Below are 17,736 nucleotides of genomic sequence, written 5' to 3' on the forward strand. Positions count from 1 at the left end.
TTTTTTGATAGTGGAGAAAGCACTGTAGTTGAACTTTGACCTTAGGCTCATCTTAGAAACAGCACTGAAGACAATAAGAGGATTAAGTTTTAAGTCTTTTGCATTTCAATTTTCTGGTTCATAGCACAGAATTGTAATTCACTTAGCACTGCCTACTCCGTGGGGTGCTTGCCTGAAAGGGAGAGAACATTGAATGTATCAAAGTTTGATGTGTCTGAAACTGTGATACAAGTCTTCACTGTCATGGTTGCTTTTATTGTTTAAGTGAGCTACTGCCTTTCGATTTTGGCTGGGTTTGCAGTAAGCTTGGGTAGGATACAAGCCAGTTTTATTTTATTCGTTATTCCTCATATTTCACATTTTGTGGCTAATTTGGCCCATAATATTTTGTGCTTTTACCTTTTGTACTATACTGGTTTTCCTTTCCTGTAAAGAAATGTGTCTGACAGTCCTTGATTTTGTTATCACATCTACATTTATTCTGGACTCAAAAGTTTATTTTTCTCTACCCTCCTAAGGCCTACCTTTTCAAACATTTATTTTTATGTGTATGGGTGTTCTGCCTGCATGTCAATCTGATACCCTGGAGTTAGCGATAGTTGTGAGACCCCATGTGGGTATTGAGAATCAAGTCCCAGACCTCCTGGAAGAACAAACAGTGCTCTGGTGCTCTGTCTGTTGAGCATCTCTCCAGTCTGGGCACCATTTACTTGGAGATATATCAGTAGCACTTACCTTGAGCCCCACCATTAAATATTCTAGCAGATGTTCCCGGTCTGAATTTGTGACACTATCTGGAACCTACTATGTGCATCATTAAATTGTCACATGGTGCATATTGTTTTTAGTGTGTCCACCATCAGCACTGTGGGGAGAGTCAGCGGTCTAATGAGCTGATTTCTGATAGGAATCTTTGTTAAATTTAAGTAAATGAACATAAAACTTTTTCATAGTAAAGTGTTTTTGTTTTTGTTTGTTGTTTTTGGTTTTGTTTTGTTTTGAACTTTTTGTTTTATAATGTTTGAGATAGAATTTCTCTGTGTAGCCTTGGCTGCCCTGGAACTCCCTCTATAGACCAGGTTGGACTTAAATTTATAGAGATCCACCTGCTTCTGCCTCCCAAGTACTAGGATTAAAGGTGTGTGCCACCACGGCAGGGCATAAAGTGGTTTCCTAATGTGTTGTTATTATCTTTTCACTCTGTTAAGATTTCTTCTTATATTTTTTGGCAGTATGTCTTAATAAGTGAACTAGTTGCTTGAAACATAGATTCTTGCCTATCTCATATATTCATGTATTTTTTTTTCTTGCTTAGGACAATCATCGAAATGCTAACATTTTTGAAATAGTTTATGGTTTTATTTGTTAAAATCTATTTACATATTTTCTTCTTATGAAAACTAAATCAACATCGTTAACCAGTTGACTGATGTAATTTAGAGAAATCCTCACAGAATTTTTATTTAAATAAAGGATAATATGTTTCAAGGATGTACTGGAAAACAGCTGTCAGCACACAAAGATGATCTTTACAGGTGACATGGCTCTCTGCTATCCATGCAGGGCACATTTCAGATCTGGACCAACTTTTGAGGGTGTGACATGGAATTGTGTGAAATTGGGGGTGAGGGAGACCAAGCTTTGAAAGGCAGCTTTATCTACCCTCTATTTGAATTTATTACTGTCTCTGCTAGTTCTTTACTTTGTAATTCTTACATTGCCCATTTTCTTATGGTTTGATCCCTAGGGTAATATCACAGTAATTGTCAAATTCAAACCCAGCTGCTTATCAGGATGACTGGTTTCAAAAAACTTCCCAGCTAGGGACAAAGTGAATTCCCACTGTGCTTTTAGTGGCAAGGCTCAGTTCTCAGATGGACCTTAGAGCCAAGTTGTTTTTAAACAGAATTTTAAATATCAATGAATCTGAGAAACTAGAGATTTCAATACATAGCCTATAAGAGGTTGCGCTTGAGGGAAGAGCAGGTGCCTGCATAATTTACTGTGCTGTTGACTCGTGATCTCCAAGAATGCATTCCCAGCCACTGTATTTTAGGAAGAACTTCTACCGTGTTTGGAAAAGTTAACAGTAGTTATTACGATTCACAATAGTTGTGAAGTTTCCTTTCAAAGCCGTGAATTTTTGCAGACTGGCCCTTTTCATCAGGACACTGTGAAAACATCTGTAAGACTGTGTGATGAGGTACCTTTTCATTGAGAGATATAAGTATCGTTCCCCTCCCATTTGATGCTGACACTCCCCGAAGGACACCCCACTAATAGAACCCACCAGTGAGTGGGCTCTGAAAGACATGGATTTATGTTCACAGTTTGAACTTCAGTGATACTTATAAAAACCACATTATATATTCATCTAAAAAAGTTTTTAAAGTTATGTGTCAAAGTAGAATAACATGCAGGTTTCATTAAAATAAAGTTTGCAAACAAGAACAAATACAATAAAAGATTATTAGGAAATTTTCTACTCTCCAGTTGCATCAAGGGATCAAGGATTGTATTCTCTCTCTGTCTGTCTCTGTCTCTGTCTCTATCTCTCTGCCTCTGCCTCTCTCTGTCTCTCTGTCTCTGTAACTCTGTCTCTGTGTGTGTGTGTGTGTGTTTGTGTGTGTGTGTGTGTGTGTGTGTGTGTGTGCCCCATAGTCTAACCTATGAAATGGGGTCTTCCAGCTTCATTTCAGTTCTTCCTTCTTGCTCTGACCTCTGAGCTTGTAATACTTCAGTATGGAAGGATAGAAGAAATGATTCAAACTCGTGGGGAGAAAAATCTTGAGTCCTTCTCTGGTTTTCTTGATAGTAGAGAGGTGTTTGTCCTGATGGGTCAGAAGACTCTGATTTTTATGAACTCATGGATGCTGATTCAGAGCCTGGTGTCTACTGATTGCTGAGTGAGTTTGTGCAGTCCGTATCCCTCTGAGCTTTACAAACACCTTAGTTAAAAATAAAGCATTGTATCTTTGTGTTCTTGTGACTCTAGAAGGGGATTGGGTAAAGTGTAGAAGGGGAAAAGTTTGAATACAAGCTATTCTGGGGACTCCAGTTGTAGCTCCTGATAGACCCCCTGCCTTGCATGCAGGAAGACCTTGCTCCAGCCTCAGTACCAAAGGAAAACCAAAGCAAACAATAACTGCTTATCTTCAGCTCTGCCCTGACTCTCTTGAAAGTGTAGGAGTGGGATATACCAAGTAGGAAAATGCCTCGTGTAAGAAGCACGAGTGTATAATTTTATATATTTCTTGAGTGGTCCAAGAGAAAGTAGCAAAATAGAGCATCAGTGTATTGTTTCTGTTTTAATTGGAATAGAGCACAATCTAGTATGATTTTGCATTAAACTTGTTCTATACATCCAGACAGGCAAGATGTCTGGTGACATGTTCTCTCCCCCTGCTTTCTCAACAGTAACAAGGCACTAGACAATCTAGGGTGATCCACTAACTATTACATTTACATTCATATAAACCACTATGATATTAAACTGCAGCACATAGGAAGCTGAGAGTGGCCTGAGGACATATGGCAATGTATGGCAGGCTTCTCTGTGAAGGAGACAGATTGCTTACTCCTGCTGCTGCTGCTTCACTGTCTTCATGGAGAGGCCCAGAGTGATGTCCAGAGCCCTGCATCTCCCACCCAGAGTCTCATTCTTCGTGATTCATTACAGCCTCAAGGAAGTCTTCCTTCTCTGGTACCATGCTGCGCATTTTCCTGCTCAGGTTTTTCCACATACAGTTTTCTTCAGTTTTCTGTTCCCTATGGGCAGTTTCTACTCATTCACTGTTTCTCTGTAAATGTTATCTCTACGGGGAGTTTTTAGTGAGTTCCCAGTATAAGCCAGTACCTGCTATTGTAATATTTCATTACACACACACACACACACACACACACACACACACACACGTAAGCGAAAGCACACGAGAGGCATATACACAGTGAGAGGTACACACACACACACACACTGAGAGGCACGCAGATACGCACACACACACACACACACACACACACACACATACACACACACACACACACTGAGACACACATTGAGACACACACTGAGACACACACTGAGACACACACACACACTTATTAAGAGGCAGAATTCAGGGTTGGAATATGCCCTGAACAAAGTTCCAGTAGAAGGGACTCTCAGACTAAGTATTCACAGATGCAAGGAGACTGTCACCCCCCACCACCATGGCTTTAGCCCACCAAGTGCAGAATAAAAAGGGTGTAGGGAAACTCTTACATAGTTTGCCTGGTTATCAGTATGATACTCGTCCCTCGGTTCCTCTTTTTCACTTTGTTGCTATTCTCTATTGTTCTAATTTGGTACATGTTCTTAGAGACCTCGGTGAAGAGTACATAAAAAAAAAAAAAAACCCTACTGAATAAATAATTGCTTGACTACTACAGATTTAATTACAGCCATACAGCTGCCTGTTTCACATGCTGTTCTAGGGCCATATGGTCGCTTGTACATCCAAGCCCTGGAAGGACTGGCTCAGTGCTTCCATAGGATAGCATTGAATTCTCAGAGAACTGGTAGTAACCATTCGGAAGTCAATAGATAAGTATGATTTTTCTTCTGCTTTCCCCTCACCCTCACCCTCACCCCTACCCTTACTCCACTCCAACCTCCACAACCACAGATAGACTTTCGATTGACAAGTTCTTGTTAGATTGGAGTCTTTAGGTACTGGAGCATCCATTCACACACACTTTAGGAGTTAGGTAGACTTGTCAGCCTGATAGCATTTTTATTGCCACTTGTGACTTCATGGCTGGATTTACTTCTATAGTTTAGCACTTGTGACATCTTTTAAACAACATTTTAGTAGGTTATCATTTTAGTCGTTTTCTCTCCCAGTGGCATGAGAAAGGAATGGAGATGGACTTAAGAGAGTATGCCTGTGTTCAAGACATACTCAAGAACGGTATGTCTGCTCTTCTGGGAGTGTAACCTTGGAGAACATGGCTTTAGCTTTCTCTGGTTCACAGGAGAGCCAGGTCCCTTCCGGTTCCAGAGTCCTCTGAGTGGGAGGTAGCTGAGAAAGATGCTCTTGCCACTGACACATCTGGAGGACAGAGGGAGGGTTTCCAGCCCACAGTGTTCTGTGGCTTCCATCCCCCATTGCTTAAAAGTCACACATTTTCCATCCCATGAGGTATAAAACTCTTACAGATTGGAGTGTATATAGTACTCAGCCTTGGAGAGGAACAGTTTTGGCTTTCATGGAGCATGTTTTCAGTTGGAAGGCTAATGCTTTGGTATTTAAGGTCTCTCTATGTCAAGGATTCATTTGAGTTTGTGAGAAAAATCTGTGAACCTCTTCAATTACAAATGTGCAATGTGATGAAGGCTCAAAGATTGCATGGAACTTGAAGGTGCCCATGAACTCCCTGCAACATCATCAAGACCCCAAGTTATCAACTACTGCTATTTTTGTTCTCTGCAAGGGAAGAGACGTGAAATACTAGTTGTGAGGTCTGAAGCATCAGCTCTGAAGTTTCTATGAGGCTCAGGACACAGCTTTGCTGGATTCCTGGGCTGCACTGGGGTCAGTCAAGGTTAGGTGGGATGTGGGGGACAGCACTTTTCGGGTTTCTTCACAAGAAAAGCATTCTGCATGGGTGTTTGTTTTACAAAGTCACTAACGTTCAAACTCTTGGTTGCCTACGTTACCTCTGATGAGTACACCCTCCCACCCCTCATGCCTGGAAACTTCTTGTTTTTGAGAGAATAGTCTGTGCATTTTCTTAGCTACTCTGGCTGGGATGTGTGCAGAGAAGAATACATGGAAAACACTTCTTAAACTATAATTTTCTCTTAAAGTCACTAACCCCACAATGCTAATTGTGTTTGTTTGTTTGTTTTGACTTCATCTGGTTGTTCCCTATGCAACCTTTCTACCTTTGTGGGCAGCTAGAGGTTGCCGGGCAATGAAAGGAACCTTATGTTTAAAATCTTTCTCTTGGGGGTGGAAGCAAGAAGACTCTTACCACGCGCTGCCTTTTAGATATTAATAGGTAGATCCAGAATTAGACATAAAGGATCCCCCCACTTTGCTCAGCACAGTTGTTCAAGGACAAGAATGTCATTCTGAGGGATTTCAGATAAATACAATGGTGCAGACACCATGAGGAATTATATTTATTTTATACAGTAGTTGCATTGAATCACCCACGCTCACTTCGGCCCTGGGTCCATCTGATACTGTAGCTTCATTGTGGGTGAATCTCTACAATAGTCTCGAAGCCAAAGCTCCTGAGGCTATACATTTGGTATGATTAAGTCCCCCGGGGAGTCTCCGTACCGTGGTTATACATCTTTAAATCTAAGCTCCAAACTGAGGGAAGAGTTTTTCCTTCAAGATTTGGAAGGTTATGTTTGAATTTAAAGTAGAGGTGTGTAAGCAGCAGTTTATTTTATTCCTTTGGGAAAGAAAGGGAATTCTCCCCATCATTTTTTTCTGATTTTTTTTGAGGGTTATATTAAGAAATGTCACCATTGCTGAGAAGTGGGAGTGGGTGGGTAAGGGAGTTGGGAGGGGGTATGGGGGACTTTTGGGAGAGCATTGGAAATGTAAATGAAGAAAATACCTAATAAAAAACAAACAAACAAACAAACAAAAGAAACGTCACCATTTATTGAATATCTACTTTGCTAACTCAGGCACAATCCTGGGAGCTTTTCCATAGTCGCATAATATGTGATTGGTCAGTGTTGTCTGCAGATGAAGAAGCTAAATACACGAGCTACCTCTGGTTTTATTAGCAACCGTTCTGTAGGTTAACTAAGGGCACAGGTATGTTGAGCGCTCGTCAGAACCTCAGCAAAGAGTCTGTTACTTGCCAGTGCTGCTGCAGTGTTTGCCTTTGCTCCTGAGGACCATTAGGATTTCTTATGCTGTGCTCCATCTTTCTGCCCCATCTTTCCTCTACTTAGGCTTTCGCTTTCTCTGTAATATGTTCCCACTCTCCAGGCACTGCTGAGGCTCTCTTGATTCAGAGCTTCTGCATTCCTCCACCCAATAAATTTCCTGTGCACGGGCGTTCAAGCACGACCCCTTTCACTCCTCTTAACAGCTCTATGATGTAGTCTTTTGTGATCCCCATTTCACAAATGAGAACACTCAGCTTGAAGAAATGAAGCAGTTTGCCCAAGGTCTCATGGCTTGTGTGGGGGAAGAGTCTGGATCTGTTGTCAGCTCTGTCTCATTACAAAGCAAGTCTTCTTCTTCTCCATTTACATTCTGAAGAACGGTTAACAGTCCCCAGGCCACTGTGGAAGCTTAGACAGTCATCAGCAGCCTTCAGCGTGAGTGCTCCCAGCCGTTTCTCCTTCCCTGATCTCATGCATGTTACCGTAATCTGTAGACCTCACTTTCTTAAGGGGCAAATGGAGCCAGATCATGATAACTTATTTAAGAAAATGTGAGAATTTGTTGTGAAGCACAAAACATTCCTGGCTCAGTGCATGGCCAGTGATCGATCACTGGTAAGAAAGTCTTAGTAATCGATATCATCATTACCATCACTAACTTAAAAATAATCATTGGAGCCCTTCATTTCTTTCGGTAACAAAGGCACATTTTCCATTACTAATATAATATTTAAGTCTTATATGAGGAAGGAAATCGTTGTGCAGCTCAGCTCCAAAGGCAGGAATGTTAAAAGCTTATAGAGAAATCTAGCCAAGGACAACATTCTCAATTGTCTCTGCAGGGATAAGAGAAAGATGTTGGAAAATGTTGGTTGGCAATGTGCGCTTACCTGTTCTGGAACAGAATACCTTCACTTACTTACTGAAGACCCAACTTTCTGTGGTGTGTAGCAGCCAGGAGGACACCTTCCATGGGGGTTCCCCTTCCACACTCACCCCTGCAGAGGATTCTGGCGCTATAGCATAGGATGAATTCATTAACAAGGGGTTCAGTATTAAATGAGTGCTTACTGCAAGACTCGGACAGTGAAGGCACCAGGAAGCAAAGTTGAATAATACATGATTTTTAACAAAACAGATAACTCGACCACCTTCTTTACTTGTGGTCTAATGAGAGTCTCTGACAGTCTGTCAGTGATGCCTTGTGCCAAGTGCACAGAGGACAGGGTAGGGAATGTCATGGGAGGGGGATGGAAACCAGGGTCAGACTTGCTCTCCCTGTAGGGCCAAGCCAGAGTGAGGAGGTGTAATTGGAGCCCACTATGTATAAGAAGACAAGACATTCAGGCAGTGGGGACTCATTACCACATAGTACAAGTATTTTAAGTCTCCTTCCTTGATACATGGAGTGGGTGATCAATACTTACAATTGGTAGAGGGGAAGAACTTTTAAAAAATTCCCCAATTCAGTGCCTGGAGTTTGCAGGTTCTTTGGCTTTAAGCCTTTCTGAATGCTCCTGTCTGTATCCTGGCTTTCTTCACCTCAGCTTCTTTCTCTGAGCCATGCAGTTTATTTCATGCAGATAAATACTATTAATATTTTTAAATGTGTTCACCCTAATTTTTAAAGGTTATTTGTGCAGATGTTTCAACTTGGATTCGCTACATGAAAGGCTCAGAGATTTTTAGGTCAAGAGCTTCTAAAATTGAGGTAATCAAATGTGTTTGTGAGACTGTGAGCATTTCGCAGGGCCATGACCTGGGAAGATGGTCTCTGTTCAAGACCTGGCCTAGTCCTGAGCTCAGTGACTTTAGTGGAGACCTTTGCATCTTTGGAATGAGTTTCCCTCATCCTTGACGTGGTAGGATGCAGTTTTCATAAGTTAGGTATAAGAATTCCATTAAAGTTGCATACATGAACACACTTTAAAATTACTAAGAGCTAAATTCACGTTTAACTGTGTTATGGGTTTTTTTCCTTTCTTTTTTATAATAGACACAAAATGTGGCTTAGAGATTTAGATTCTTAAAGGAGGTCATTGCTTGAAATTTTATCCTGCTTAGGAAATTAGCCCCACTTACTGTTATATTTAGCTTGATGGCCATTCGCAAACATGCTGCTTGGTGGGCTCATTTGCATTAATGCCAGTGAGATGTCTAAATCTGGAAATGAAAGATTGTAAAAATCAAATTTCTACCTCCAGGCAATTGTTTTCACTTTGAAGTTGTATTTTTTAAAAATGGAAAGAAGTTGAAAAGTGTTTTACAAAGTAAAGTGGAACTGCAGAGCCTTCTGGTGTCTCTTCTTAAGGGCCTTATATGCACTCTCAAACTGTGTGTACTTTTGAAGCCTCAGACCACAGCATAGATGGTAAGCACCAGTAACGCTGTGAGCAAAGGAAGAGTTTGTGGACTTTCAAGAAACAGCTTGCTTTACCTTGTTACACAGGTTAGCTAGGAAAGACCTCACCTGTCAGCCATAAAGTATAACTGCTAGGCTTTGTGCTTGCTGGTTTTCCATTGTATGGATTTCTCAACTATTATTTCTCTGGCCCTCTCTAGGGTTTATATGCTATTTTGTTTGCTTCATTTATTAGTTCTATGTGTGTTGGGGTGTGTGTGGCCTGTCCAGAGCTTTGTGCACACTAGGCATATGCCCTAGCTTTGAGCCACACACCCAAACTCTCCCATATTATTTTATTCTTCTTGATGTGTACACATAGATCTTTAGCCTTTCTTTTATAAGGCTTGTAGTTAAGGCCATAAGTTTTAGTGACTGCACAGGTTTGGCTGCACTTGAATATGTTATGCCTCTAGGTTATAGGGATGTTGTGTTTAATAATCCAATGATACCTTTTAATCAGTAATAAGACTGTTTTGCCTTTAGGATGGATTGCACTGAAGTCCCACATCTTACAACAAAAATATTATGATGTTATGAAGTCTTTGTGAAGCCTGTGTTTAATAGCTTTGCTGGCTGGTTCTGCTTTAAGGTTGTGGCTAGTTTGTGTTTGTTTCTCTTGCTGATAATTTCTGACTAAATACCACCATGAAGAGAATTTTCTATTACGCATGATGCTTTTTCCCTTCAGGATAGTATTTATTTTGCTATTGGTTGACATGGAGGGTGAAGATGGACCATGAAAGTATTGAGTTGGATTCACAATGACTGGAAGCCATGATTCTGTGTAATTAATCAAGCATACACCTGCCAGGTCCCAACATCTATACAGAATCTAAATGATGAGAATTCATAGGTTCATAGGCGACTATTATGACAGAGATGTATAACTGAGCCTCTGACACAGAGTCTACTAATCAGTCACGTGTATGAATGTGCTGAGTCTCTTCTTCCCAGACTGTTGCCTTGTTGTATGAGAAAGTAGTTCCTGTGGCCATTGTCTTTAGGGCACCAGGAAGCTCACATTAGGAAAAAAATCCCATTCACTTGGCAAACTCTCCTCTAGCTGTTTCTCTTGATGCACACAGAAGGCAATGAGCAGAGGCCCAGCACTTCGTGAAGATTGGGCTGTAGGGTTTTTTTTGCTGTTGTTGTTGTTATAACAAGTAACACTGTTTGCATAGAGTAAGTGAATAGATACATTCTCAGAGAGTACAACTAATTGGCAAATGGCTATTTTACCTAGGCTTTCCCCCACACTTTCATATTTCTTAAATGTTAAGTTTCTATAACAGGCAATTATAATATAACATAGTATGTGAAGCTTTCTTTAAAATCCCAGTGAGATTCAGATGTGAAGGGATTATATAACTTATCTTTTAAAGCAAGAGCCTTTTGAGATTGATTTGATTCTAACACATATGCCATGACAGTATGGCAAGTGGAGAAAATCAGGAGCAAATCAGTAGGCATGGTAACCACTTGACCCCTGCCCAGAAATCTTCTGCAGGGAAGGGTATGGTATCAGGAAAACTCATGACAACACCAAGCTTGCCAGATGATTTTGTGTGGGGAAGAATAGCAGCTGGAAATTCCCAAAAGCAGACCAGACCCTACCCAAAAATAAGAAAAAGAGGACAGAAAAACAATTCCAAGAATAATCTGCTTAGGTAGACAGGACTATTGTAGTATGTAGACATGGGGATGGATAAGTGGAGAAGCATACTTTACTGGATATAATTATTTTAATGCAATAATAGCAAAGGGGGAACAAAAGAAAGTTTTAACACCTGCCACTTTCAGAGGGGTGTGGTAGGTCAGGTTTCCTCAATGGTGATTTTTGTTAGGGGTATGTGGGGTGACATGGTGGGCATGAGGGCATGCCATGCCATCAGTGGTTTCACTAGTTATGATTAAGTAGACATATTGTGGTGGGACCTATCTGTGAAACCTTAACTATTCAAACTACTTTCCTTGCAAGAGGGCAGGAGAGCTTAAGATCTAAGTGGGGAATGAAAAAGATTGATTCCGTGAGCTGTAGAATATTGACACTTGTGGATGAACAACTTTCTCATCTTAAACACAACTAGAATTCCTCCTCCTCAACTCTTTCTTCTGCTTTATCTATTTAGAGTTTCAAGTTGCCTCACAGACCTGTGCCACACTCACTAGGCTCATAGCAAGGCACCCTAAAAGGAAGGATGCTCAAGACTCTGTAAGGTAAATGTTCATAACAGGACAGGCTGCGTGCATCTCAGAAATTAGAGAAAGGTCTTAGTCTGGAGGAAAGGATACATTGAAACAGATCTCAAAATATGCACATCTGGATGCACAGCTTGTATTAAACTCTGGTAAAAAAGCCAAAAGGAAAAAAAAAGTGATGAAATTGCTGAGCTAGCCAAAGTATATTTCAGTGATTGTAGCTCCAAAGACAGCTGCTTGAAATCCCTTTCTCTGAAGTCAAGGTTGGCTGGAGGGATTTCTCAGCACTGTGTGTGTTCTTGTATTCGACCCTACCTACTATGCAGCCAGAGCTTCCCTGGGAGAAACAACTCAAGATCTCAGAGGAAGGGATGTGTCACACTGTATCTTTGGAATTCAAACCAGATGATTTTATTGGGAGACTTTCAGGCAGATTTATCGGCCTTGGATTTTGTTCTTCTTCTCGTGATCTGCTGTTGACTTTTGTTGTGTCTCCCTCTTTAATCTGTACAATTTTCTCTTAGTATTTTATGATTGTTCAAAGTTTATCGTGTAAGCCCAGAATTGGTGGTGTTCGTATTATAGCCGTTGTATTTTCCTGTATGGGCTATTGTTCCATCCTTTACAAAAGTAACGTATGACTCAGTGTCTGATAAGCCAATGTTGTGGGGTGGGTTTTTAAACTCTCACACAGACTCCTTCCCCGAACCCTGTTACTGGGTACACTTTCTGTGCTTTGTGACCTCTCACTGTACAATGTGACTTTCATGATATTTATGTGTCTTCTTTTGTGACAGCTATTTCTGAATTTGCTTCTCCGGGCTGCACTGTGAAGCTCGGGGCTTGTCTGTTCTTCACAGTGCCCCTAGCTAGACCTTGAACACTGTAGGCCCCTATACATTTTGTCAAAGAGCGTGGGATTAGATGAAAGAGGAAAATCTGTCTATCCAAAGCAACAGTCTGTGATCAGATCTCATACCATAATGTGCCTCTTCTTCCAGGGGGAGATGAATCGTTCTGGGGCATACAGGCTTATTAAAGGCTTTGAGAATGGCCCAAGTGCAGATGCTTACAAATTCAGCTTTATTGAACCCAATGCTCCTCAAGTCATCTTCAAATACAGTGTTGTAGCTGGGCTCTGTGATGGATAGGAACACACTCCAAACTGCTTTAAGCCTGAAGAGCATGCACCGTTTTCCTTAACTGGGGCAGACTTCTTAGAGGGGCCTTAGGATGCGTGTGCAACTGGGACTAGGGCCTTAATCATCCCTCTCTCTCCCCTCTTTCTCTCCTGCTCTTGTTTGGCTTTGGGTTCTGACCTCATTCTTCCCTGGTATGATAGTCCTGAGACATTCCTTCCAGCCTTGGCAGGAATGACTGCTACTGATTGGGAGGACATCTTTTTTTATACATATGAATCCAAGTTTTTTTTTTTAACAAAAAAAATTTGTTCTTTCATATGAGTCCTGTCTATATCCTTTGTTTCGATCTTTCTTGTTAGGAAAGGAATTTACTAACAGTGGCCCATGTCTAGGTCTTTTACTTACGTACGTGGATAGGGATATGAATGGTTTACTTCTTTAAAGAAAGAGGAGGGCTGGGTGGATGGGGCGTTGGTTAGACATTCTTTTAGAAGCACGAAGACTAGAGTTATGAAGTAAGGAGGAGGGTGTGATAGCCCTCACCTATCATCCCACCCTGGTGGGTTGAGGTAGGGCATTACCAGAGGAAGTTGTCAAGTGACACTAGCCATGTTGACAAGCTCTACATTTTACCAAAAGTCCCAATTGAGGGAGACACTTGATTGGATTGTGTGTAAAAGCAAGCAAGGAGGATTCCCAAGCCCTGGAGCCTCCACATGCCCCCAAACAGCTGTATCTGATCATAGGCATGTTAAAAAAAAAGCCACATACATGCATGCACATAAAAATAGAAAAAAGTTTAAAAGATAAAAGGGAGAGGAAATCTTGCAGAGAAAAGTAGAGATAATAATTGCCATTCATTCATTCAACTATTATTAACCTTTCTTCTCAGCAGCACTCTCAGAGACGTAAGGAACTCAATACTGAGCACATTAGATGGCTACTTCATGTATAAGGAGCTTATATTGGGGCAAGGAGACAGGTTGTGAAGATAAGAGGTCCATATGGCATATGTGATGGAAGATACAGGCAAGGAACAAAGCCCAAGGTAAAAGAGAGGTGTGGAAAATCTTTGTGTGGAGAGGGAGTATGTGCCTTAACTCATATGAACAGGGAAAGCCTCCCCACTAAGAGTGACCATTAATAGATAGTAAGGGACCCCTGAAGACATTCTTGTAGAGAAAAACAGCAGCTATGACAGAAGGACCTGAGCTAAGGAGGCCTGGGGCATATGGGTGAGGACATAGATGCTGGAATGTTTGCTAGAGCGAAAGCCAGGAGAATGGAAGGAGATCAGGGCATAGAGCAGGGTCTCTGGATGATGCTAGGACTTGGGAGTTTTCATAGTTGTCTTGGTGATACCTCATGAAAAGGCAGCCCAGCTTAAATGACACAGTGCCACAAGGAAAATGATCCCAGCATGGACCAGGGTGGTCACAATGAATTTGATGAGAAACAGTGGGATTCTAGATAGATTGTGATTGTGGTTTTAGCAGGATTTGCCAACGGAATAGACCTGGGCATGAAAGGAAGAGAAGGCTTGAAGATGACAGCAGAGCCTTGGGTCTGAGCTATGGAGCAATGGAGGTTCAGCAGGCAGTAAAGAATGCAAGAACTCGCAGGAGCTGGGATGGGGTGATGGCGAGGGGAAGGGCACCATTAGAGAGGCTCATTTTGGATGTGTGGAATGAAATGTGCGTTAGAAATCCATTTGAAGACCTTTCAGGTTTGCGAAAGGTTCTGGCTTAGGATATGTATTTTGAGTCGTCAGCATGTGGATGGATTTTAAAAGCATGAGACTTGACAAAATCACTCCAGGATTATGTTCAGATAGGGAAGATTCACCTAAGGACTGAATTGTAAGAATACAGCAATCTCAGTGAAAGTGGGATGGAGCTAGGCAGATCCTGCTGGGTATTTAGTAGACTGGACATTCTGTATATTTTTGTGAGCTGCATAGATGTTGTGGTTGAGCCCTAAAAGCTTCTATAACTTTTCTGGACAGTTTGATGCTCTATTGATCTGATTTTCATTACTACAAAAATCCATTTCTCCCCTTTATAGTATTTATTACAGATGAATTATGTGTCAAGTGGCTATTGAGTTTATTCCCAAGGAACTGCTTTTACTTATTTCCACACATCTAACGTAAGTGTGACTCAGAATTGACTGGTGAAGTTGCCAAGGAAGGGGGCTGAGGTGGTAGGACAGGCTGTGCTGGGCTCTGAAGGGTGCTTCTTGGTTGGGAGTTTGAGGCTCGTAAGTACAGCCACCATAGAGGACTGCAGCCAGCATGCCTGGCTAAGGTAGTCAGGAATCTAGGGAGGAGAATGACTGTACAGCCAGGCTCTTGTATACTCTGCATTCTGTGCCTGTAAGGAAGGTCTCATTTGGAAAGAGTTCAAGGACTTCTTTTGCCGCTCATCCATGCTTCAGTTTGCTTTGTGTGATTGAGAACCCTCCATTAACTTCCTATGAACTAATAATTCTGACTACTCGGTGGCCGTAGACCTTTTTTAGGGTTGCTGTTTCGGGAATTTTATTTCCCTTTTTAATTTTCCTAGTGTACAAAATACACTGGGGGTTTCATTAGGTTTTCATAGATCCACGTCATTGTCCATTGTCCATATTCAACCCACTACTTTCCTCTGTCTTTCCTCCCTCTTCTATTGTCTCCTTCCCATATTCAAACAATTTCCCTTGTTCTTTCGTATCAGTGTGTCACATATATATGTATGTATGTATGTATGTATGTGTGTGTGTAAAATCTAATTTGTGCATGTGACAGAAGAAAGTGCAGCAATTTGTCTTTATCCTGTTATATTCTCTTATTCCCTGGTTTCCCTCCACTTAGACCCCTTCTTCTTTATACTTTCACATATATGTATAATGTATATGTATATACACACATATGCATGTGTGTATATAAAATTTAAGTGAAGATTGCACATGTGAGATATGAGAGAAAATGTGATATTTGTATTCAGCATTTGTTTTTATTTCATTTAACAAGATGATTACTTCTATACACCTTTAATATATTATATATAAAATAATAAATATAACATCTATTTATAATATGAGTCATATTATAAATATAATTTTTAATATGATTCTTGAATGATGAGTGATACAAGTTTTGGGAAAGTCCATCCTGCCTAGAGGTAACCATGTTGTTGGTACCTAAGAATGCGTACTCCATGTTGTCTCCTGTGTATATTTATTTTGGTTCCTATCTTAGCCCTAACTTTTTGGCTTTCTAACTTCATAGGCTTCTTCTTAAGCAGATGGGGATGGAAGGTGACATCAGTTTTCGTATCGTGTGTTTCCCCCAGCTAAGAAACTCTTAAGTTGGAGTTTGAAAGGAAAATGTTGACCCAGCCTCCTTACTAATTGGGGATATCGAGCCAAGTCTGCTGCTCCCTATCTTAGCAGTAATCTATGTCTGAAATGATTAAACTCACTGGTGCTTTTGACATGAAGGGTGAGGCATCTATATTGGGTAAAAATTGTTTATCTGAAGGCCGTGCCTTTTGTATGGTCTTGTAATGTTCTTATCTTTATCCTTTTGTTGTTCCTGATATAACTCCCCTGAATTGTACAAAGGAACAATGCCTATTAGACAAACTTCCAAATCAACTGTGTCCTGCAGCCTTCACTCAGAGAGAAAACAAGTCTACACTCTCCCATCTCTCCTTAATCCTCCAAACACTTCCTTCCCCCTCACCGCCAGCTCACTTTGGCTTCACTGCAAAAAGCATGAGTCCTTAGAAGCCCTCCCCACCACCTAGCTCGTCTCTCAAGTCACCCACATTCAAACCCATCCAGTCTGCTTTCCTGGTAGGATCCTAAGCTGTGTCCCTGTATCCAGTTGACTCCTCTGTCTGTGATGTGGGTACCACCCCTGCTTGGTAGTTGCAGGATGCTTGCCTTCACAGTTATTTTTGTTGCTATTCCCTACAGTTCCTGTAGCAGCAATCTGCCTCCATTAGCTCTCTCTGCTCACTTTCTGAGAGGCTGCAATAGACACATTTTTCAACTCTGTCCTGTTTTGCACTCCCTCCTACTGCCTCTCCATTTCTCATTTCTTTTTAGCAATATTTCTCAGTGTTACAGTCTCTGTGGCCAGTCTCTGCTTGTTGCTTCACTGGTTCCCTGATGTCCACAGGACCTATTCTCATCAAGACTTTCCGGCATGGCTATTCTACCAGGCTCTACGGTCCACTCTTAAGTTTCATCTTTTTACAACCTCCACTAGCCTAGGATGCAGCTGCAGATACCTGGTCATCATTTCAGCCTTCCCTCTCTGGCTCTTCCTAAGTCCTGGTTTTCCTCTTCTTAACATCTCTTTGTCACTGTCTCCACAATGCCTTCTACTTCTAAGAAGGACAGAGGGGCCCAGGGTAAGGGTCTTAATGCCTTTCTCAGCCTATGTTTACATTCAGGGTTGTGATTTTCTGTTTTGTGTCATTCAATACTGGTAGACCCCAAAGTCATAATCACATCATGTAGCAGACATCTTCCCACCTTCTTAAACTCTTTCCCATGGCCTTTGGGGACTCATGACATGGTCCCCATCATGCATGAAGCTTCAGCTCTTCGTCTTGCCTTTGCGTCTTAGCTTCCCACACTTGGCTTCTCACTGCTCCTTTAGCCATCAACCTCCTTGCTGTTCAAAGGCTTTCCCTTGCTTGCACAGTGTTTCAGTCTAGGTCTTTGCACATGGCTTGTGCCCTTTCTCCACTGTTGAATGAATTTCTCAGACGCCTTCCTTGACAACTCTGAAAAATAGTACTTTCTTATCTGTCTTATTTTCCTTCTTAGTTTTGATCATTACTTTAAATCTTATTTTATTTCCCCCTAGGTAATAATCCCCCTAATCAGGATATGAAACGAGTCTTTCTTTCTGCTAGCCCTGTGATTTAGGTCATTTTCTTGCTGTTAGCAAATTCTCAGTAGTGTACTGAGTGAGTAAATAAATCAATTAATGGAGATCGGTTGCATACTAATAATATTGTATCATATGCTATTGTACCCTTAGTATTTTTTTGAAGGGACAGATTAATGCTTACTATAATTGTAATGGTTAGTCA

At 41.2% G+C, this 17,736-nt stretch overlaps 1 protein-coding gene across 6 annotated transcripts in view; it reads left to right on the forward strand.

Moving 5' to 3' along the window:
• The window catches only part of Slc4a4 (solute carrier family 4 member 4), a 416,646-nt gene that overhangs the window by 281,909 nt on the left and 117,001 nt on the right, over nt 1–17,736 (forward strand). The gene's annotated exons all lie outside the window — the stretch shown is intronic.

Source organism: Mus caroli, unplaced genomic scaffold (assembly GCF_978045245.1).
Source record: "Mus caroli unplaced genomic scaffold, Mus_caroli_1 scaffold_4, whole genome shotgun sequence".
NCBI classification, from domain to species: Eukaryota; Metazoa; Chordata; class Mammalia; order Rodentia; family Muridae; genus Mus; species Mus caroli.